A 23,643-nucleotide genomic window follows, 5' to 3' on the forward strand; every position below is an offset into this window, starting at 1 on the left:
CCAATCAGCGCCCCGAGACGGCTTAACCTCGTGTCTCAAGCCTCTCTGGTCGAAGATCACTGTTCTTCAATGTAGTAAAGACACTCGACATTCTTTGCTTGTTGATTCCCGGGCCGCAATAAAAAGGCAATAATTCTTGATGATATCATCGATATCAGAATTATTATGATAAGGAATCGTAGCGAGGGATCCCAGTAATCAAACTGGCAATTATTAGTTACGTCAAAAACACGCAACATTGCTGTCCAGGTCTTTTTTCAATAATAAAAACACGCTGTCCATTTTTTCGCTTATTTTATGCCGATGTTCCCCTCGATTTGGATAATACCGAAATTTGATCGGATTTAATACGAGTTCAGCCATGCATTTAGAGAGGTTGATTTGTCTCGATAAAGTGTATTTGTAATTTAAATGAATGCATGTTATCAAATATTGTCGGCGGGTTTATCCAGCTTGATCGTTTGTGTACACACGCGTTGTGACAAGGGATTTGCCTGGGTTCGAAACACAGAAAAATGTCAACTCATTTCATGTGAACTTTGATACTATCAACGAATACTGTTGACATTTTCACCATAAGAGCAAATATTATTATTTCGTTCATCATTATCAACATCATCGTCGCCGTCGTCGCTGTGTTATTGTTGGGAGATGATTCGAGTATACTGCAACATTTATGCTTAAAGGACGTCATTGATCGGATCTCAAAGGCCGGCAGATCCGAAGTTACACGTGGACTAAATACGTTTCATTGGAACCAGTGTTAAACATGACAGTCAGGACTTGCGTTGAGACCACAAAGCGAAAATGTAAGCCTCGTTTTGGACCAGGCAGTACTTGTTATGAGAATTCGACGACCACACTTCACATTACACCGTATTTATTTGAACAAACACTCTTGTAACGAACATACGGATATCACGAATTGTTTAACAGCTTTTAAAGGTCCCGGCCGTTTGCTACATATTTTAGTCGAACGACGGTTATAACGAACTAAAAGAAGTAGTGCTCTTGAGTTCGTTATCACCGTACCTTACAGAATGTGCTTGGACACCTGCTCCTCGTATTGGGTCCTCGTAAGGTTGCATACTGAGTTCGTCGTGGAGATCACCTGGCGGTAGACTTTATCAATAACCATACGCTAATATGGCAATATAAGTTGGGGTTTATCGGAAATCGTTCTACTTCTGACACTTTATCTGTATTAAAAACTAATTGGCGTCGAGGATAACATATGTGAAGAGGTGTTATGAGACAAATCAGATTACTCCGCCAATCATAAGCCACGTGGGAACTCAGTGATCGGCGCAACGAAAAAACATGCACCAGGAACATAAACTGACGCATTAAAGAAAGTACACACTTGCGTTATTTTACCTATTACTTTCAAACAAACAACGTAAATATTTTGAAAAGTGTTTTGATTGTGACTTGCATGTCACAAACATTGTTGTACTTCAATACAAATATCTAAAACATGTACGGCTTTATCTCATTTTTCACTTGATAATAAAGTTGACGGTGAGAATGAGTCTTCATGTAAGTATTCAGGCATTATAACTGTGGAGATACACGCACGCACCTACGCACGCATTTACGCACGCACCTGCGCACACACAAGCAGCCGGACACGCACTCAGGTGCATGGGTGCATAAATCTTGAACGCGACACATGTATTGGCGGTATGTCAGGTATTTAGGAAGATGTGTATAAATATTACAAAATAAATACCGACACAGAATACACCGAATCAAGGATAGGTTATCTCTATCCAGGGTATACATATCACCCTACCCTAACCGGCGGCGTTTTCCTTCCTGGGACTAACAGACATGACACACGCAATGGTGACACGTGCAAGATAAGTATTGTCTCAAACACGAAGTCATCCACGGTCACAGAAATAAAAGTCGACAATAATACCTTCCACAAAGGCGTGCCAAGAGGAATAGTTTTACCAAGGCAAAGAGAAACAATCTTAGAAAATAAATCACGCGTGAGGTGATTGTTCCGTCGGAGAACAAACATGTCATAAATTGTCCCCAAATTACAACGGCCCACCCGGTTAACTCATCCTGTTGCGAAACCCGACCGTCTCATTGCGCTGCGACAGTTTATTATCCTCGCCCTTTAAGCCGCCAGTTGATGTCCTTGTAAACAAAACACGTTAAACGGGTAGATTTATGAGTTTATCTCGGTTGCTCGGAGGTAGGGTTTCTTGGTGGGAAAGGAATTTTGATGACACGTTGATTCATTCTGAAATAACATGTCAATTGGGAAGGATTGACGAGACGTTGGGTCACGTGATTGGGTTTAGGAGCGATTAAAAGAGGATTTCAGTAGTCGGATTTGGAGCCGAGGTATTTCGTTTTACGGACAGGTTTGGTAAACACGGTGTTTTGACTTGGGATCAATGATTAATTTCAGAGAGTATAGAAATCGATAATTCATTGACTTGTGCGGCGGACGGGATATCAGGTCTATATGATAACGGTACGATCTGAGGTATTTCTTCAGCGGAAAAGTAGAATTTGCCATCGATTATTCATGAGAAGGTTCAATATTGACTTCGAAACTGCCGGCGTTCTGCTGGTTTTGACTCATTACCTTCGTTGTACGGATGATTAGCTGCACGAAATTCCGCTACTTTGGATTGTATATTCCCCAGGGAGTAGAGAATTTAATTTGAATGCTTATTGATCCATTAACCAGTGTAATATGATACCATGGTGGAGATGCATATCTCACAGCGGGCTTTAACGCGAGATCAGTCAGTGAGTTAGGGTGAGTGAGTGAGTGACTTTAGTTTTTGGCCGCTTTTAACAATATTCCAGCAATACCACGGCGGGGGACACCAGGCAGTGAGTTAGGATCAGTGCCCTTTGATCAGCGTGCATACAGTTTGATCACATGTCGGCGGGATGTTGCTTTGTTTGTTTGTGTATTTGATTGTTTGTTGTCGGACGTATATTTGGACAATATATTCGGAAAAGAATGGAGACTTGACCAGTCAATCTAGTGATTGATATCACGAGCATCGACTTGCGCATTTAGGATAAGATGACATGCAACAACCAAGTAAGTGACCCTGACCACTTGATCATGTTAGTCGCCTCTTACGACAAGTATGTGTTGCTGAAGACCAAATCTAACCCGGATCCTGACGGGCTTAAAATATTACAGTGACGTCCGACATGGTGTGGAACTCAGACGCGCATAATATCTTTTCACATTGTTGATTACAGGGTAATTTGTGTCATAAGATTACACGTCCCTTCAAGTCACCTTATTCCTGTTCGCTTCCAGTCAGCAGATCACACGCCTTGTCTTGTCACTATCTATAAAGTGTATATACACCCGTTGATCACTCTAAATATACATCAAATGTCAGCTGACACATTCCAAAGTTGAATTTAAAAAAACTCTATTCCATTCCCAGTTGTAAATAATATTGTGGCACCGTTGAAGCGATTTACAACTGTGAGACAGGGTGAGGTGTTAAAGAGTTTACCATGTAAGCATATTTTCCCGGCTACCTGATTGTTCTAGAGGCGGCCACGTGACTGTCGACAGAAAAGCATATTGATTCCAACCCAGGGCCTAGATTTTCGAAGCTCTCTTAGCCCTAAGATAGTCGTAATTATAAGTTAATGTATGGCACTTACGACTATCTTAGCGCTAAAGGAGCTTCGAAAATCTAGGCCCAGGTCATATTGACTTGAGTTACTAAAAATAGATTTTGACGTCAAGCTATGACGTCATTCTATTGGTTACATATCACAGTATTGTTGACATAACGTTATCGGTTTGTAGCGAAAATAAAATTACTTTTCTTGACTAAGTGGACATGTTTTGGTTTTTAGAAGCTTTTTTTCGGTAGTTACATAATAAAACAATATGGACTGGTGAATTCGGTCAATACCTGTTTTTATGGACCCGCGAAAAGCTATATTGACCGAGGAGCCGCGAAAAGGACCCGCGGACGGAGGACCCGCGAAAAGCAAATATTGACCGATGACGATTGCTTTTCGCGGGTCCTCCGTCCGCGGGTCCTCCGTCCGCGGGTCCTTTTCGGTCCATAAAAACAGGTATTGACCGAATTCACCAGTCTGTAATTGTATAATGTCACAACAGTGTCTTTTGATATGAAAGTATATCTGCGAAAGTCGGTAAAACTTCCAGCAACGGATGCTGATATATTTGAAATAATAAGAAACGAGGCTGAGATTAGATTCACCAACCAGCATCATTCTTCCAGCTTTTGCAGTTTGAAAACAGTAATAATACTCCCTTCGGGCACAAAATACAACTTATCAGTCTCACAAGCCGGGAGGTTAGTGATGTCATTTTACCGTGACGTCATATACCAAATGACGTCATTATGGTATATAAAGTACTGTGATCTTGGAAAGATCGCATGATCTCACACAGATCTTCTTCAGAGGTCAGTTTGAGATGATAAACATGATAAGCTTTTTACAGACAAATTCGTTCGATATGTCCTCGTTCATAAAACGGGTATTGACCTCCCGAGAGTCTCTGATTGTATATTGTTTTGAAAACTAAGTTAAAAAACCCAACTATTTATTTTCCTAAATTGCCGGCGTAGGGAACTTAGTGTGGATCATAGAGCCACGTTGTTGCAATAACAACACATTCACGTGTAAATGTTTATACTGCACGGTACCACACGTGTTATCTGGTGCTTCGTGGTGCGGAGTAATTCATCTCGCGTGGAACACGCCACGTGTGTCGGTGTTCACGGGGGTATTCACTATCAAGGTGTTCCTTCAAACGAGCAAGAACAGCATGTTCCTGCACATACTGGCCATTCATGCCCGCCATAATCATCTCAGCAACCTGTGCTATCCCCACTGTAAAGCTGTCGACGTTGGGCGGAAGGAGGAGGAGAGATTAAGCAAGAATGTACATTTAACCAGGACCAACACGATAAACATGACATGGCCGGGTTAAAATAACAACTCAGCTTTATCGGAAAACACAGCTCGTTAATACAGCCCCAGTCTGTCTCTCAGTCCCTGAACCGCTTGATGTTCCTTCCACCCAACCATTTCTGCAATGTTAAAAGCTAAATGAAGCAAGTCTAGATCTCATCGGGAGTCTCCCATCTCACTGGAGAATCTTTTCATTTAATGAAGATATGTTTCTAGAAAAATTATTCAGTGCTAAGCGTTTACGTAAGCCTCTAAACTAAGTCTTAGTCTCTGAATATATATAATTTTGATAGTAACAAACAAGCCCATTTATAATGAAAAGGAGCCCTAGGGAGACAAGAGATTCAGAACCTGAGGAAATCTAGACTTGCTTTATTTAGAGCTTTAGCACTGCAGAGAGGGCTTGGCAGTAGGGAAAATAATGTGGTTCAGGGACTGTGAGACAGACTAGTTAGTCTCGTACAGCTTTAGCAACGCGTTGTTTTAAAGGCTAGTTCATGGTACTATGGAGGCAAGTTGTAGAGATTCTGGTAACGTGATACATAACCAAGATCTTACCCCCATCCCCATCTCCACCCCCATCCACACCCACACCTACCCCACACACTAAGCTGCCGGTCTGCGAAGAGCTCTTGGGTCTGAGAAGTCTCTTAGGTCAAAGTTAATAGTCTAAATTATAATTTCTAAAAAATAATAAATAACAGACTGGGGTCCTTAGATGCACTGTGCGCTTATCTAGACTTGCCTCTTCGAAGGATAGAATTACTATACATCCATGGTCTCGGCATTCAGTTAAGCCTTGGAGCAAGGCTACGTAGAACACTAAACCTCACGGTCAACTCAAATACCCATCTGTACACTGAGTGTTGGAACTTCTTTTTAAAATAGCGTGAAAAAACCCCAGACAAACTGTGGTTGTAAGATACATTCATAACACGAAACGAGGCAAGAGGAAAATGGATTCACGCAGTGTACCTATAAGGGAATCGAACCCGGGTGTTCGGCAAGGTGAGTGAACGCTTAAACCACTAGGCTACCCAGCTGCCCTTTAGCCATTGTTACTTACCGATCTTCCATCCTCTTTATCTCATCTCTCTTAAAAGTATCGCAAAAGTGACATTTGAAAAATAACCATATTGCCTCGACAGTTCCGTAACCTTAGAAACAAGCATCTGTGCAGTCATTATCCACACTTGTTTCTTTGTATCAACTGATCGATATCTATAACTCCCTGTCTGAAGATCAAAGACTGGTATATGTGTCATTTCGGAAATATATAATACGTCAGTTCGCTGTTGCTGGATGTAGTGGAAGTGGTCCTTCATATTTGATATGCAAGACATATAGTACATACGACCCTGGCAGGCATTAGGAACACGAACACTAAACAACAGTACACATACATATGTTTTATCGTTTGTTGTAAAACGCTGCACTCAGCAATATTTCAACTATATAACAGCGATCTGTAAACAATAGAATGTCGCCCAGACAATCCAGTGATTGACTCCACGTGCATCGATCAATGCAATGGGGGATACTGGCTGACTGACTGAGTTTGGTTTACGCCGCTTTTAGCAATATTCCAGCAACATCACGGCGGGGGACACCAGAAATGGGCTTCACACATTGTACCAATGTGGGGATTCGAACCCGGGTCTTCAGCGTGACGAGCGAACGCTTTAACCACTAGACAATGGGGGTCGATGACTGGTCTGACTGACTTACTTGAAATAAACGTTTGGTTTACAGATACCCGGTAATTAAAAATAAAGGAATATTCCAGTCAATTTCCAAAACAATACGGGGACACCAGAAATGTCGGCTGTCACACATTGTTCCCCATGTGGTAATGGACCCTAAATAGACTAATGCTTAGTCTCTGAATTCGAACCAAACATGCCCATCTTCGGCGTGACGAGCCAATCAAATGCTTTAACCACTAGGCTAAAGATCTAGAAAACAACACAATGCAGAATGGAATCGTCCTAGGGTTCGTTTCTGTATTCTGATTTTGGATAGGGTACATTCCTTGGAAATTGCGGAGGTTGTTCATGTAGGGAAATTTCGGTGAGTCCGTAGTACCCGTGCCGACCCCTTCAGCGAAACGATACGTTTTCAGGGACAAAGCGTTATGCTAGTCTCTCTCAGCTGTCCTGTTGACAGGTGTCGATAGCGGCTGATCTGGGTAAATCAACACAGGGTCCCACTTGGGGTTGATTATGTTTACTGAAGGGTTTATACGGATTCTGTTTGGCAGCCGTGTGGAGCAGAGATTTGCTGACACTTCCGGAAGCCCAATAACGCTTGGAGTTAGTGAGTTAGTGAGAGACTATTTTTAATCCCCCCCCCAACAATATCACGGCGGGGGAAAATCAGAAATGGCGGGGGGAAATCAGAAATGGGCTTCACACATTGTACCCATGTAGGGAATCAAACTCGAGTGTTTAGCGTGACAAGTGTATATTGGAATATTGCTAAAAGACGTAAAACAATATTCACTCACTCGTGGGCCTTAATACTGAGTAAGTGTTAAGTTTATTTTTACGCCGCTTTTTGCAATATTCCAGCAATATAACAGCCGGGGACACCAGAAATGAACTTCACACAATGTTCCCATGTGAGGAATCAAACCCGGGTCTTCGGCGTGACGAACGAACGCTTTAACCACTAGGCTACCCCACCGCCCCCTTAATACTGAAATATAATGATGAACCTAGGAAAAGAAGGGGCGGAGCGTTACATTTCCAGCTGTGTATAGCAACATATACTCCAACTGACGTTCAAACAGTTACCCACATGCAAATGCATTTCCCTTTATTTGGACAGACAATACACAACTTCTCAAACCTGCCGTCATTCTCGAAAATAATATGTAAAGGCATGTATAAGTACGTTTACTTTGTGAAGAGTCCAAAACGCCCTCCCTTTGAACTTTCGAGGAAACTGAAGTTTCGCCAAGAAGGCCATGTCGTGAATCCGAGATTACACGCCATAAACCGTCAAGAGCTATTGTCGTAAAGTCTACATTGTCGTAAAGTAGACCTTTGGAACGGGTCTTGAGGACGGTCATGCGTGTTGAAACCAGTGCAGGGAGAGGCTTACCCCAACCTTAGGAGACGTGACGTGCAACGTGAATCGTTGGGCGGATTCGACATACTTGACATATCATGTTTATTGACAGTCATATTATGTGTTCAATTTATCTCGAGTCGGCTGGAGACCAAGATATATATAAATATGTTTTTTGTAAAGTTTTAGTCACCCTGGGTATGCTTTACAGCGCTGCATGGGAGGTCGGGTAGCCTGGTGGTTAAAGCGTTCGCTCGTTTCGCCGAAGACCCAGGTTCGATTCCCCACATTGATACAATGTGTGAAGCCCATTTCTGTATATTGCTAGAATATTGCTAAAAGTAAACCTAAAACCCCACTCACTCATTATAAAGCTACACTATTTCTATTACCCTCGATATTTATTCTCAGCTCCCTGGCAACTGTACCACCCAAGATGATCGTTAGGCGTCAGAAACGTCATATATCTCCTCCTACCGGGTACCCGTTAACTGCTGGGTGAAAAGAGGTATGTTACGAACACGGTTGAACCATATGTGCTGCAGGGTAGACACCCAGCTCTCTGGAGTCGAACACACTCACCCATCTTGGCCTAAAATAACATTACCTTATTCTTGAGGAAGTACACAGGAGAACGTCTCGACCCTGAATGAGTGAGTGAATGATGTTTTACGCCACCAGCACCATTACTGCTATATTATGAGGTCGTCGAAAGCGCTCCAATTTACTATGCAGATTTATGATCCTTTGATTAGTCATATATAGCCTAACACCGTTTGTGTCGTTGTAGGGGTCTAAGTAAATAATTCGAGTACTGCTTGTGTCGAAGTTGAGGGGGTCTAAGTAACTAATTCGAGTTATCCAAGGTTCGACACAACCGAAAAACAATCAATGAAGAAGAAATACGAAGGGACCAAGCTTTCACTTCGTGATTCCAGATTTAGATATTCGCAATGATTCAATTGTTAAAATTATGCATCGTTTTCTGGCTCCAGAGGTAAACTTTCGTTCTCTATGATATATTCAACATCCGCTTTGCTCGAAAAACGTTCAACTTTGCATGTGCTTTTTCAACACAGGCAGTGTATCGACCACTTCATCCAAACAGTTCCTAAGCCTCTTGGTAAGTACTTATGTACCGAGCAACAAGCACCTTGCTCGTATAAACATATTCATGGTCCAGGAGGCTTTTGTAGTTCACTAACGCTGAACTGAATACATTTACAACTAAATGGCGCGACTGCAGACATGTCGAGTACAATCGCCTGCAGCACATAGAAGCTCAACTTCGGTCACACTGCTCTTCGCGGGAGCCTGTGATACTTGTTTGTTAAACAGTACATGCGCACACATCGACAGTCTGTACATGTGTACAAACACCACATGTGTACAAACACCAACAGTCTATACACGTGTAAACATCCACTGGTCACGTATACATGTTAACATTCATTAACATATACAACAACCCTGGGTGGTCCTACTTCTGGACATGCACATGTACAACAACCCTAGGTGGTCCTACTTCTGGACATGTACATGTACAACAACCCTAGGTGGTCCTACTTCTGGACATGTACATATACAACATCCCTGGGTGGTCCTACTTCTTGACATGCACATGTACAACAAGTCTAGGTGGTCCTACTTCTGGACATGTACATATACAACAACCATAATTGGTCCTACTTCTGGACATGTACATATACAACAAGTCTAGGTGGTCCTACTTCTGGACATGTACATATACAACAACCATAGGTGGTCCTTCTTCTGGACATGTACATATACAACAAGTCTAGGTGGTCCTCCTTCTGGACATGTACATATACAACAACCATAATTTGGTCCTACTTCTGGACATGTACATATACAACAAGTCTAGATGGTCCTCCTTCTGGACATGTACATATACAACAACCATAGGTGGTCCTTCTTCTGGACATGTACATATACAACAAGTCTAGGTGGTCCTCCTTCTGGACATGTACATATACAACAACCATAATTGGTCCTACTTCTGGACATGTACATATACAACAAGTCTAGGTGGTCCTCCTTCTGACATGTACATATACAACAACCATAATTTGGTCCTACTTCTGGACATGTACATATACAACAACCCTAGGTGGTCCTTCTTCTGGACATGTACATATACAACAACCATAGGTGGTCCTACTTCTGGACATGTACATATACAACAACCATAGGTGGTCCTACTTCTGGACATGTACATATACAACAACCATAGGTGGTCCTCCTTCTGGACATGTACATATACAACAACCATAGGTGGTCCTACTTCTGGACATGTACATATACAACAAGTCTAGGTGGTCCTACTTCTGGACATGTACATATACAACAAGTCTAGGTGGTCCTACTTCTGGACATGTACATATACAACAAGTCTAGGTGGTCCTACTTCTGGACATGTACATATACAACAACCATAGGTGGTCCTACTTCTGGACATGTACATATACAACAAGTCTAGGTGGTCCTACTTCTGGACATGTACATATACAACAACCATAGGTGGTCCTACTTCTGGACATGTACATATACAACAACCCTAGGTGGTCCTACTTCTGGACATGTACATATACAACAACCATAGGTGGTCCTACTTCTGGACATGTACATATACAACAAGTCTAGGTGGTCCTCCTTCTGGACATGTACATATACAACAACCATAGGTGGTCCTACTTCTGGACATGTACATATACAACAAGTCTAGGTGGTCCTACTTCTGGACATGTACATATACAACAACCAGGCTAGGTGGTCCTACTTCTGGACATGTACATATACAACAACCATAGGTGGTCCTACTTCTGGACATGTACATATACAACAAGTCTAGGTGGTCCTACTTCTGGACATGTACATATACAACAAGTCTAGGTGGTCCTACTTCTGGACATGTACATATACAACAACCATAGGTGGTCCTACTTCTGGACATGTACATATACAACAAGTCTAGGTGGTCCTACTTCTGGACATGTACATATACAACAAGTCTAGGTGGTCCTAACATGTACATATACAACAAGTCTAGTGGTCCTACTTCTGGACATGTACATGGGTGGTCCTACTTCTGGACATGTACATATACAACAAGTCTAGGTGGTCCTACTTCTGGACATGTACATATACAACAAGTCTAGGTGGTCCTACTTCTGGACATGTACATATACAACAAGTCTAGGTGGTCCTACTTCTGGACATGTACATATACAACAACAAGTCTACTGGACATGTACATATACAACAAGTCTGGTCCTACTTCTGGACATGTACATATACAACAAGTCTAGGTGGTCCTCTAGGTGGTCCTTCTGGACATGTACATATACAACAAGTCTAGGTGGTCAACAATACAACAAGTCTAGGTGGTCCTACTTCTGGACATGTACATATACAACAAGTCTAGGTGGTCCTACTTCTGGACATGTACATATACAACAAGTCTAGGTGGTCCTACTTCTGGACATGTACATACAAGTCTAGGTGGTCCTCCTTCTGGACATGTACATATACAACAAGTCTAGGTGGTCCTACTTCTGGACATGTACATATACAACAAGTCTAGGTGGTCCTACTTCTGGACATGTACATATACAACAACCATAGGTGGTCCTACTTCTGGACATGTACATATACAACAAGTCTAGGTGGTCCTACTTCTGGACATGTACATATACAACAAGTCTAGGTGGTCCTACTTCTGGACATGTACATATACAACAAGTCTAGGTGGTCCTCCTTCTGGACATGTACATATACAAGTCTAGGTGGTCCTACTTCTGGACATGTACATATACAACAAGTCTAGGTGGTCCTACTTCTGGACATGTACATATACAACAAGTCTAGGTGGTCCTACTTCTGACATGTACATATACAACAAGTCTAGGTGGTCCTACTTCTGGACATGTACATATACAACAAGTCTAGGTGGTCCTACTTCTGGACATGTACATATACAACAAGTCTAGGTGGTCCTACTTCTGGACATGTACATATACAACAACCATAGGTGGTCCTACTTCTAGACATCTGTAGCATGTGCCTTAGGTCCCTTGTACAATAGAGTCTATTATATTCTTCAATGCCTCAGTTTAATAGATACCCCACTCAGATAATACACTGCTCTGGGCGGTGGAGAGACGCTGTATTCAGTTAATAGACAGTGGCGGTCTTTTTATATGAAACTAAGTCAATCACACTTCACAAAGTATGACCACGGTCCGAGAGTATCCTAGAGAGCGCTCCATCCACCAACCCACGTAAGCGGCCTGTCCAGTCTTAAATGTACAGGCGTTCTCGCACATTTCAGAAACAATATCTTCAGAAAACAGTCTCTTGGGAATAATTTTACCGCAGAAAAGCTTGAATCTTGTCATTTTTTAAAGTGGCCATTGATTTTAAGAGAATGGGTGAGTTTAGTTTGAAGCCACTTTTAGCAATATTCCAGCAATATCACGGCGGAAGACACCAGAAATGGACTTCACACATTATACCTATGTGGGAAACAGAACCCGGGTCTTCGGCATGACGAGCGAACGCTTTAACCACCTAGGTGAGTGAGTGAGTGAGTGTGTTAATATTTAACGTCACAATCGGCAATATTTCAGCCATATCGTGACGAGAACATTTGATATTGAAATCTTTAACAACTAGGCTACCCCATCGCCCCAATATTGGAATTGGTTTTAATGCATGCCTGCTTCACTTGTAATTAGGACATGTTTTTTTTTTCTTATGAAGTCCACAAAAATATTTCACATTCCTTGAAAATTGGCCTCGAAGAAAAAATAATAATGCCTTCATGAGATGTTTTTCAGCAACATTATGGGCCTGTTATACCATGCCCATTTTCAGGCCGTATTATACCACACAAAGTGTCAGGATCTCGCCTGCACACCACTTAATATAATGTTCTGCTTGCACAACAGTTAATGACTGCCTGCACAACAGTTATTATAGCCTTCTATATTACACAACGGATATCATCAACATCAAAGCAATCTCTAAGTCTGTAAAATGCTTATCACGCAACGCAGTACATATTTCACCGTCAAAGTTGTCAGTGATGTGTGTCGATAACAAATGACATACGATTGGTATCATGCATTCATTAACAGCCCGCCATCAGTGGAGATATTAACACAGGAATTCAGTGTCAGAGGGCGCCTCGTACCACATTACTTAGATAAAAGTAACAAGCGATAGAAATCATCACGACATTCTACCAACGTCATTTTACGACAATGGGAGTCAGGTCGACATACGGCTACCAGAAACGTGATCACTTATGGGAATGTCATTTGAGAAGCGAACCCATTGTCGATGGTAAGTCATCCTTGCGGGAACGATTAAAAAGGTAGTGGCTTTTTCGGAAACCCGAGGAACGTTTGGTTAGGCAGACAGCGTATAAGATGATATCTGGCGCAGAGGGCACGACCTTTCGGTAATAAACGAATTCAATGGCGACAGAAGGCATGAAATGTGACGAACAGGTCGACTTTGAATACAAAAGGCGGGCGTTTCATCGCTTTGAAATGGTGTAAACGTTGAATACGGAATAGTGATGTCGAGAGTGGGTATTGTATGGTTTGGGCTTTACTGGATATATATGTTCTGATCAGGATAATGTGATAAGAATGTTTTTATCCATTATTTGATAGTTTATGGATAACAGACAGTTAATGGCACTGTTATCCACGGTCTGGTAGCTTCTCCTTGTCGTCTTGATCTGTTCTTGTCACCCTCTCAGCTATATTCTCGATGTATAATAAAGAAAGTCAGATAGAAATGAGTGAATGAGTTTTGTTGAACGCCACTTTGAGTGAGTGAGTTTAGTTTAACGCCGCTTTTAGCAATATTCCAGCAATGTCACGGCGGGGGACACCAGAATTGGGCTTCACACATTGTACCCATGTGGGGAATCGAACCCGGGTCTTCGGCGTGACGAGCGAATGCTTTAACCACTGGGCTACCCCGCCGCCCCGAACGCCACTTTGAACAGTATTTTCAGTAATAACACTGCTTGTCGTCTTAACATCGGAGTGAGTGAGTGAGTATGGTTTTACGCCGCTTTTAGCAATATTCCAGCAATATCACGGGACGCCAGAAATGGGCTTCATACATTGTGGGGAATCGAACCCGGGTCTTCGGCGTGACGAGCGAACGCTTTAACAATAAGGCTACCTCACAGCCCCTTAACGTCGACGAAAATGCCGAGGTGATTCAGACCTCCCACGTTGATCTCTTTGCTGTACAGGGAACAGGGATTCGAACCACGATCATAGGCGCATTAGACCCGCCAGAGTGAGAACAACTGCCTATGAGACCCATGGTTTGTATTACACGAGTGTCTTACTGGGTCGTATGAGCTGTGATGTCACATTCCACACCCATGTGACCTGTTTATGTACTGTATAGTACACGTTTACTTCCTGTGTATGACATGTATGTACCATGTGATTTTAGCAAACAATTCTCTCTGCAATGTGTCAGAGAACCGTTTGTTTGTTGATGGTTGAAGATCGGGTAAAATCTGGGCATTAAACTATATTCGCCATCGAAGGGGAGGTTGATGGGGGAAGCCTTGTGGTTAAAGTGTTGGCTCGTCACGCCGATGGGCTGGGTTCCCCACACGGGTACAATGTGTGAAGCCCATTCCTGGCGTCCCGCGCGTGATATTGCCGAAATCTTGCTAAAAGCGGCAAAAACAACCCCATCCCACTCACTCACTGGTGTTTCGGTACGGCTGTGAAACACCTCGCAGCGAATGTCAGCGGTACACACCAACAGGCCGCCGTTGTCTGCCACTACGCCGCAGGCCGAGCGACGATGACAGGCTGTTTGTCTCGTCTAGACAAATATAACAATTTAAAATACACACTTCCCGTGTCACGTGATCAAACTGAGTCAGTTAGCTCACTTTACAAAAAGCTATGGCTCCAAAAGTGAAAGGAAAATTGCCCTGTTCTCGTCCGTAATAGCTTCCCATTGGTGACCTTTAAAGCGTGACCTTTTCGCAAAGGGTTTTTGTTTGGGAAACTTACAACGAAATAACTAAAATGTTGCACCACAAATTATGTTGACATTTGACACAGCATGGCGTTACAGGTGACCTTGCGACACGCTGTGGACGTGAAATACATATCCAGAGGTCACATCCGTGGTCAGTTGAATACATCTATCTGGAGAGCTAAAGGTCGGAGGTTCCGTACATACATACTTCATAAGAGGCGACTAACGGGATCCGATGGTCAGGCTCGCTGGCTTGGTTGACACATGTCATCGTATCCCAATTGCGTAGGTCGATGCTCATGCTGTGGATCACTGGATTGTCTGGTTCAGACTCGATTTCTTACAGACCGCTGCCACATAGCTGGAATATTGCTGAGAGCGGCGTAAAACTAAATTCACTCACTCTGAACTAAAGGGGGCGGTGGGGTAGCCTAGTGGTTAAAGCGTTCGCTCGTCACGCCGGAGACCCGGTTCGATTCCACTAGCTTCAGTTCGTTAATTATAACCGTAGTCCGTTATACGTGAGTGAGTTTAGTTGTAAGCCGGCTTTAAGAAATACTGCAGCAACATCACGTCGGGGGAGACCGGAAACGGGCTTCACACATCGACTCATGTGGGGAATCAAACCCGGATCTTCGACGTGACGTGATATGGCTGGAATATTGCTAAAGTCGGCGTAAAACCATACTCACTCACTCACTTTGGCGTGACAAGTGGACACATTAACCACCAGGCTACCCCACCGCCCCAGTTCGTTATACGCGTTTAGACCAAACAATATAGTAAGTTCATGGGACTCCCCTAACAGATCGTTATATCCTACAAACGTAGTTTGTTGAGCCTGTGTCGATATATATATGGTGAGCGACAGGTTATCAATATTATCAATATTTTAACAAGTGGCCCGCAGTGTCTTCTGTTAAAATTGAGGGTCGGAACATGAAGTGAAGCGGTAAGGTATTCCATAATCACAATGACGTCCTGGTTTGGTTGCCCACATGGGTATTATAACATGCAATTTACTGGTGTTCGTTGTGATATTGCTTAAGTATTATCAAAAACGGCATAAAACAATACTCATCTACTTTACCCACCAATACTACACGCGACATGGAGGCTCAGTCTGCCCCACAGCCCCTGAACTCACTCACTCACTCACTGAATAGACTTGACTGACGTTGTTTTGTCGTTGAGGTGCTCTGAACGTTCTGATATACTATAACGTTGCTGGAACCCTCACCGTCCATGAAGAGGCCTGTCTAGCAGTTCCAAGGCTGTACTGAATGCTGAGCCCATGGATGTTTAGTAAATCAATCATTGCAAGAGGTAAGTCTAGATAAGCGGGCAGTACACTAAGGACCCGAGTCTTTATCATTTTTCAGAAATTATCATTTAAACTATTAATTTATACCTTAGAGACCTGTGCAAGTCTACGGTGTGTCTCGCAGTCCCTGAACTTCATTATTTTCCCTTCCATCCAGTGATTTCTGCAGTGCTAATGCCGGCGCCCTTGATGAAGCAAGTCTTGATGTTCTCAGGTTCTATGAAGATTATATATAATATAGCCTGTCTCACAGTCCCTGAACCACATTATTTTCCCTACTGCCAAGCCCTCTCTGCAGTGCTAAAGCCCTAAATAAAGCAAGTCTAGATTTCCTCGGGTTCTGAATCTCTGGTCTCCCTAGGGCTCCTTTTCAATTTAAATGGGCTTGTTTGTTACTATCAAAATTATTTATATTCAGAGACTAAGCATTAGTCTAAGAGGTGAGGTGAAATTGGGTTTAACGTCATGCTTGAGAATATTTCGCTCATATGACGACGTGCATGCGTATGTGTATGTGCGGCTGCTTGTACTAGCCCAGACTGAAGCTGGTTTTATAGTGCTAGCCCACTGAGATACCATGCCGCAGTGAAGCATGAATACCCCACTGAGACACAGTATACTGACTCCGAGCCTACCAGTCCTTGTTGTACACATTAATGCCGAGCGCCAGGCAGGGACCATCAAGTACCATATTTTAACGTCTTTTGGTATGACGCGGTCGGGGATCGAACCCGCGACCTTCCGCTCTCCGGGCGGACGCTCTAACCACTACACCACGGAGGCGGTCCGTTAGTCTAAGAGTAAGAATGACGGGGTCGTTGTCGTCACGGGCACTACACTGTGTACAGAAACGTACCCTTGGACGATTCCATTCCGCACCTTGTCGTTTTCTTGATCGGAACTGTCATACTGTTGTATTAGATGCATTTGGTTGAGTTCTAAAAGAAACGAGCATACACAGTAACGAATATGAACGGGAACAACAACATACGGTTTCGGTTTTGGATTGCGGATTATGGACTCGTCCGCCGTTTAGGGTACCGGGTATGTTTCTGTATGTTGACTTTGTTTTGGGTACATTTCTGTATACCTGGGGTACATATCTGTAGTACCCGTGCCGACTACCACCCCTTCAACAAGAGTAAGCGTTAGGGTAACCATCAAGCCAGCCGGGCCCTCCTCACTGAGCTTTGATCGTGAGACGACAGAGAGGTGACTACGGTATCGTGCAACGGACAGAGCGATTCCGGCCATTTGACAAAACGCGGATCGGGAGATCGCGTCAGTTTCTATTCTCCCGCCTCTTTGATGTACGGAGGTACCTAAGAGTCATAAATCACCAAACCTTTGTTCATAAATGGCATTCCTAACGCGGATGTCGCCGGGGGGATATTTCCCCAAATCTGTAATCGAAAATGTCCTCCAATTTCTGGCCTGATAACAAAGGGTGGTAAGTGCCCTGTTTGTTTGCGAGCTGGTGGAAATATTGGAGGTCTTCTCCACTAGATACGTGACGGATAACGACAATAAAAGCGTGTCACTGCCAATCTGTTGCCTTTGTCAGAGGAAGAGATTGTTAACTTCAAAGACACGTAATAACGACATGCGTCACCTAGCGGAGAACCATCTCTGGGGGCGCTCATTACCGGCGACCGTTGGAATCACTGAAGTAAAGGGCATAGTTATCTCCCTTGGATGTCTCCGGTCGTGAAAAAAGCTCAATTTCCTACTTCCGGAGTTTGACAGAGGAGCCGATGGATGATACGGATTTGGGTTAGTGAGTACCTACACACGACACTGAAGTAGGGTGGGGAGTGGGAAGGTGTTGGGGTGTGTGTGTGTGTTTCTGAACTTCGTTTAAACGGATGTGAAGAAGCATAGCAATAGTTTTAGAGCGGCATGAGGCTCGAGTAGGCAATCCTTGCTGATTGAGGAGTGAGTTTAGTTTTACGCTGCTTTTAGCAATGTTCCAGCAATATCACGGCGGGGGATACCTGAAATGGGTTTCACACATTGTGGGGAATCGATACCGGGTCTTCGGCGTGACGAGCGAACGCTGTAACCACTAGGCCACCCAACCGCCCCAGCTGACTAAGGCTCAGTCTCTGACGAAATATAGCTATGATACAACAACTTCTTGTAAGTGAGTGAGTATGTTTTACACCGCTTTTAGCAATATTCCAGAAATATCACGGCGGGGGACACCAGAAATGGGTTTCAGGCATTGTACCCATGTGGGGAATCGAACTCAGGTCTTCAGCGTGACGAGCGGACGCTTAACCATTAGGCTACCCCACCGCCCAGCTTCTCTTGAGAACCAGTAAGGGGCTCTTGTGAGTTTGCAGCCCATGGAAAACCTAGACTTGCTTCATGTTCAGCTTTGGAATGACTAAAGGGCGGAAGGATAAATACTTGGTTCAGGGTCTGTGAGCCAGAATGATTTACCATTGGTGCTACTCGTGTAATGTGATTCCGAGATAAACTGAGTCTTATGATTCATCCATTACCAAATTCCAAATGGTCAGATATGTGTTGTTATGTACCAAGGACCACCCCGACATCGGCCACCTCCTCATTATGAGATAGGACCAGAGACCATATAATAGATAAATGGTCTCTGATAGGACCAAGTCTAGACTTAATGATACCCATCTCTGCTAAGATGAATATTTTGATGCATGCTCTTTGAGGGTTTTTTTCTGAAAGTTGATAACTACTTGATATTGAAAGACACATTCACCGCTGAAAAATTCATTTCCAGAAGAAAAAATAAATTTGAAAGTTTTTAGCCAACCAAAACATATTACTGTTGATATTGATATTTAATGTACTATATCTCTATTGAGCCCACAAACTGTTATGTACGCATATTCCTCTGTATGCTTGCATTCAACCTATTTGGAACAATATAAAAAAAGTCTAGACTTTTCACAGTCTCTAAAAAAGATGGTCTTGATAACAAATAAATCGCGTCATAAATCGAAAACGAGCCAAATTACGAGGGAGATGCAGTCTAGTTTGCTTTGAAAACACACTGTCATTTAGAAAGTGGTCAAATGTAACATATGTTATATTTGTGTTTACACTTTCTCAGCAACATACAGATTCTTGTATCCATCTGGGATTTGAACCCACACTCTCATAGCCAGGCATCTAATCGCCACTCTGCGATCTAACCCACTCGGCCACCCACTTGTGAGACTTGCTTCATTTAGGGATGTTGCATTACAGGTTTCGCTGGGAGGATGGGAAAATAATTGTTAAGGGACTGTAAGACAGACTAAGATCTAACCCACTCGGCCACCTGGGACGCTGCAGCTGCTACCGGGGATGCAGGTGTCACATTCCCAGCACCAGCACGTGTGCGACGATGCCGACAGCGATGTGATCACACACATCAATGTGTACATTCCCATGCCAAGCAGCTGTCTGTCACAGGAGATGTACATTCGAGTTGTCAAAGCATGTCATTCATGCACGCCATGTTAGTTGTCAGCGATGTCTTCAGCGGTCCATCTCAGCTGTTACAGATGACGTTGTATCTCGGACACAGGAGAAATATTACAACCGAATCCAACTGAATCTAGCTCGTCCCACCTCTAAAATGTTCCTTGTTCTGGGCAGTATTCGGAGATTTTATCTATATATATAGATAGATGTTAAAACAGATGACTTCATTTCTACGGTGAGTGAGTGAGTTTAGGTTTACGCCGCTTTTAGCAATATTCCAGCAATATCACGGCGAGGGACACCAGAAATGGGCTTCACAAATTGTACCCATATGGGTAATGGAACCCAGGTCTTTGCAGTGAGTGAGTGAGTGAGTGAGTGAGAGATTTAATGCCACTATCAACTAATTTCAGTCACTGTCAGCAGCCTTACTGGGGAGAATAGCCAGAAGTGATGCAACTATAAGACGTTTACCACTCTGGAGAAAACCAAGATCAGAAAGATGCAGAGACACCTAGATATAACTGGGATTAAGCATGGATCCAAACCCATTATAATTATAACAGGATTCTGGCATGCCTAAGGGACATAACTCAATCCAGTGAATTACTTTACGTAAGACAACAGGGGGACACTGCCCTGCTCCATTCCGATCACAACCCCGCCGCCCCTACTTCATTTCTAGGAGGGGCTGGGGTAGCCTAGTGGTTAAAGCGTTCGCTCGTCAGCACCGGTTCGTTTTCCCACATGGGTACAGTGTTTGAAGAGGCAACAACGTGGTGGTCCAAACAAGGGACTTGGTTGGTGGTGTGTCATTGTAGCCGAACACGCCGGACGCTGCTCATGCAATCAATCACTGGTTTGTCTGGTCCAGACAGACCGCCGTCATATAACTTGAATATCACTGAATGACGCGTTAAACAAAACAAAAATAAGAAAATATAACACTATTTACATTTTGATTGTCAGTCACCAGATATAAACGCACACACTGTCAACTTTCCCATCATGAATAGTGTTATGAATATGACTAGCAACATTAATATGCTCCTATTTTGTACTCATTAAGAAACAGCGTTCTCCACGAACAGTGAACGTGCTTAGAAACTGGTTAAAATAGGTACTGCGTGCACCATGATTACGTTTCAAATGCCCGAAAATGGGGATTGGGTGGACAGACTGTGGATTAATGTTCCGTAACCTGAATACTCTGATCTAGTTTGTGTCATAGTCTCTAAAACCTGACATTAGTCCTAGATCAAGCGCGCGCGCGCACGCACGCACACACACATGCATGCACGTCTCTATATTACATTTCTTGAACACGACAAAATACCTGGAACACATCACCGACTACAACATTCAACGACAAAACAAACAAAACATCCAATTAAGGTACCATTTTAGCAAAACTGACCAGTGCATGAAGATCCGGGTTAGAATTGGTCTTTAGCAACCAATGCTTGTCGTATGAGGCGACTAACGGGATCGGGTGGTCAGGCTCGTTGACTTAGTTGACACATGTCACAGTATCCCAATTGCGTAGAGAGATGCTCATGCTTTTGATCACTGAATATTTTGGTCCAGATTCGATTATTTACAGACCGCACCATATTGCGAGTGCGGCGTAAAACTAAACTCACTCACTCACAGACTCGTCGCTTTTGACAACGAAATCATGCGAAACTGACATAATGCCCTGTTGAAATACGTGCATGTCAATCAAGCGCTGAAGCACGGCCTGGAGCATGTAATAACCATGCATTACAATATCGCACAATGTGGGCATTGTGTCGCGGTATAAAGGGACCGCCGTGATATACAGGAATTTATTGTGTTGACGGATTGACAGCTTGCATTCTGTTGTGTACTGAACTTCAAAAATAGATAGTCTGATGATTTGTGTGCAGTACATTTATGCGTCATAGATGTAGATGGGTTTTATTTCTATAGCCTGAGGTCACGTTAGAACACATAGAACATGTCGGATAACTATCACAATGTCTTCATATCTACAAGCCCGGTTATAGTTTTCACTTCACCTTATAGACCTTTATAAGTATGTGATGCATATATCAGTATTGCTGACTTTTCACGTGGCTGTATCGCAAAGTTTCAACTCGATACGTGGCAATTAAACATATGGTTTAGCAAGGATATTAGTGACGTGAAATCTGACCGGACGATGCATAATTTTAAGGAGAAATCGATTTTTCATTAAAAATATGAATCATGAGATATCAAATTGTTCCTTCGTGCGCTGAAAGTAGATGTCTGGTGTATATGTCGTATATGTAATGGGTTTTTGTAGTATAATAGTATAAGTGTGATTAAAATGCGCAATAATAGTATAAGTGTAATTAAAGTGCGCCATAATAGTATAAGTGTAATTAAACTGCGCCATAATAGTATAAGTCTTGAGAGTGTTAACTTTGTACATCATATTCAGGAGCCTCATCCGGTGTTAAAACCCGTTGTTAAAATTGACACTCACCTAAAAAATGTGGGCGCGGTGCTTTGACGACAGTAGCGACAGGCTCCGGTGATCACACAAAATGTTACTCGTGAAGAAATGCTACACGGGTAAAGTTCATCAGTCACAGCACTGAGGATTACTGTACATCCATGGACTTCTGACAGGCTTCTGTAAGTCAGTACGGCCAGTTAACATGGACAACGTCCAGCAGGTCAGCAACAGTGGCGATCTATCACGTACAGCACTGGAGGCGGTGTTTACATCAACTCACGTCTGCTGTCAGCCGCGCAGACGACATGATTTGGACAGACGACAAACGACAACAAACCGCAGGAACTGTTTCCACGGAGGGTGAGAGCTGTGCGCGAGAGGAAGTAGAGCGTACGAATACGAATAACTCAGATAGCTCACTGTATCGATTCGCCTGGGGAGATTTGACTCAATAAAATAGTCCTTTATTGTCCCCAGCGCTGGGCCAGTCGTGTCTGATTGACGGAAAGCCAAAGGCATGCGTTGTCTGTTAGACTTTTTTTCAGATAAAGATCGTGTAATTTGTTCAGACAGCCCTGTTGAATGTTGTTGTATTTTCCGATACGTTAAACTCTCCTTAACCACGGCCTGTTTTGGAATATTTTTATTCAATCGAATTTCGAGAACGAAAGTTATGCGTCGGAGACTCGAGTGGTAGTGTACAATAACAAAATTCCACACTGAAATTTAAGTTGGTTTTGTAAAGGATGTCTTATGCGGAAATACCAGCGCTGTTTACAGAACCTCTGGCTGCTCCAGCGTTGCGATTCCTTCAAATATCCTTCCTAAATATCACACTCTCATAACCTCCTTCACCAAACTATCAGTGCTCCCGTTCTCAAAAACGTGTGACTAGTCAATTTGTTACCCATTATTCAAATAGAAGAATATTAATATCAATAGTATATTGACAGTGACAACATCCCGAACTGTTTCTGTTTGCAATTTCCTGGACGGTTCTGACACACATGCTTTAAGACGTTTTAAGTATTAGTTTTACGCCGCTCTTGGCAATCTTCAAGCAACATGGGCTTCACACATTGTACCGTTGTGGGGAATCGAACCCGGGTCTTCGGTGTCACTACCGACTGAACGCTTTACGCTTTACGACCCAACGCCCCTGTCTAATTAAGGTTGTAATTAACTTCCGTAGTCATTTATACATTAAGATATTGCTTTAACTGAGTAACAGTGAAATGGACCTTCTCAGGACTGATAGACAACATTTATCTTCCCCTTAAAACGGGTGGCCCAGTTGTTTACAGTGTTGCAGTTCGAGTAC

At 43.1% G+C, this 23,643-nt stretch overlaps 1 protein-coding gene across 3 annotated transcripts in view; it reads right to left on the reverse strand.

Moving 5' to 3' along the window:
- LOC124256854 overlaps positions 1–22,698 on the reverse strand; it is a 94,822-nt gene extending 72,124 nt beyond the window's left edge. For 2 of the 3 annotated variants that reach the window (XM_046690819.1, XM_046690822.1), the window contains exon 1: positions 22,350–22,698. The gene's annotated coding sequence lies outside the window, so the exon portion shown is untranslated. Of the gene's footprint in view, positions 1–8,635; positions 8,655–22,349 lie in introns of those variants that run through there. The other variant, XM_046690823.1, reaches the window with a different exon arrangement.
- Positions 22,699–23,643: the final 945 nt, after the last annotated feature.

Source organism: Haliotis rubra, unplaced genomic scaffold (genome assembly GCF_003918875.1).
Source record: "Haliotis rubra isolate DU_JTF1 unplaced genomic scaffold, ASM391887v1 Scf640, whole genome shotgun sequence".
NCBI classification, from domain to species: Eukaryota; Metazoa; Mollusca; class Gastropoda; order Lepetellida; family Haliotidae; genus Haliotis; species Haliotis rubra.